Raw genomic sequence first — 1678 nt, forward strand, 5'->3', positions numbered from 1 at the left:
TTGAACCATATTCTAACGCGATGATTACAAATTCCATGCGATGTCAACACTGTTGTTCGTCCATGCCCTGCCACACCTCCTCCCTGCCGCACCACCGCGCCGCACCTCCTTCCCCCTGCTTCAAAAAATGTCGACTGCCACCCAGTTATTAATTCGTATGCAAATTAATGGATTCGGATTCAAACATGTTACCGTGTCTGATGGAAAGTGCTCATGCGTGCGAAATCATCATTCGTCGAGAATTCGCGGCCATAGCGACCAAATATTCATCAAAAATAAAAACAAAAAGACTAAAATAATATCATCCGTGATGTGAATTTGCAAATTGGAAATCAATCGTAACGAAGTTGAAATTTGATGGCAAGTAATTATGTTAGGTAGTCGTCCAACTAAGTTGCAATTGCAAGAGCTCTTACCCTTGGTTATCAAATAATGCCGATACCATTCCATAGCCATGCATGCCGCCTCGACTCGACTGTGGACTGCAGACTGAAGGTATACAAGTTGAGTACCTACTATAAAATTTATAATAATAATTACCTTATAAGGGAAGCTATTGAATTCCAATGCACATATCATTTGGCCAACAAAATGCCGAATGCCGATGGGTGTTAAAATATTAGAGTGTGTTTCAATTCAGAAGGATATTATATGATTGCAATTAGTTTGGAATATGAAATATGAGCTTCTTGGTGTATTTTGGCCCCGAAAATTAACTAACGCAAATATTATGTGTAATCGTCTACGAAATTAGTCTTAAAATCGATATTGGATTGATTACAATATTTGGATTTTTAAATTGAAAGGTGAGGTGGGGTATATGAAACTTATACTGTTTTACCTGTGAGTCGGCAGCGTAACACACTTTTTTTATTGGAAGAACAAAGTTGCAACTTTATATTTATCCAGTATCGACCCCTTTGTATCAAAATGAATAAATAATGCTGCTGAATTATTAGTCGAACTTTAGTAAGCAGGTAAGTTGGCTTTCAAAGTTTCTAAGCTAATGTTACAATTTCAAAAACTATGAAGTTAAATTAATCATTGATTTTCATTTATAAAACCAACCTTTGGAATTTTTTGTTGTCAGGTTGGTTATAGGAGCCATTGGACACGACTTGAAAATCCAGCATTTGAGGTAAGAGTTGGTCTTTGAAAGAAAAACTAACAGGTGGAAATGCAAACAAAATATAACGCTTTCAGTGGAAATATTATGTTCGGAAATGTGAAATCAACAATGAGCTGTTCATTAAACACGATTTGAAAAATTATTAATTTGATAAAATATTAAGTTCTGTGATATTTCACCGGCTTCATTTCGACATCAAAATGTTCAATGATGAAAACGAATGATCTATTTTCCGGACGGAAATTCATTTTTCTGATTCTTTTACGTATAAAAGTCAAATCAATCGTTTTCCTGTTTTGTGTTTCAAGTTGACACAAAAAAGTTGAAAAAAATCTGTTTTAAAAGATCCGGTGGATTTCAATCAGGTGTTTAAATGGTAGACATGTGCATTCAAGAGGACACAAGCGTCCATAGGTTTTCCTCAAAACCCAACTCTGTCTATCAACTCCTACTCTCACCTACCCGTGGTGAACATCGGGTGCCTAGTACCTCAACTGGAGATTGAGTTCCAATCCCAGTGGAAAGTTGTTGGGGGCAGCAAACGAGAGA

The 1678-nt window shown here is 36.5% G+C and overlaps 1 long non-coding RNA gene across 1 annotated transcript; it reads left to right on the forward strand.

Moving 5' to 3' along the window:
* The first annotated feature begins 396 nt into the window (after nt 1-396).
* LOC129941972 (uncharacterized) lies at nt 397-1454 on the forward strand. Its single transcript, XR_008780955.1, has 3 exons — nt 397-495; nt 549-977; nt 1091-1454. It is a non-coding gene; the product is annotated as an uncharacterized LOC129941972 (long non-coding RNA).
* The last annotated feature ends 224 nt before the right edge of the window (nt 1455-1678 follow it).

The sequence above is a fragment of the Eupeodes corollae genome, chromosome 1 (assembly GCF_945859685.1).
Source record: "Eupeodes corollae chromosome 1, idEupCoro1.1, whole genome shotgun sequence".
NCBI classification, from domain to species: Eukaryota; Metazoa; Arthropoda; class Insecta; order Diptera; family Syrphidae; genus Eupeodes; species Eupeodes corollae.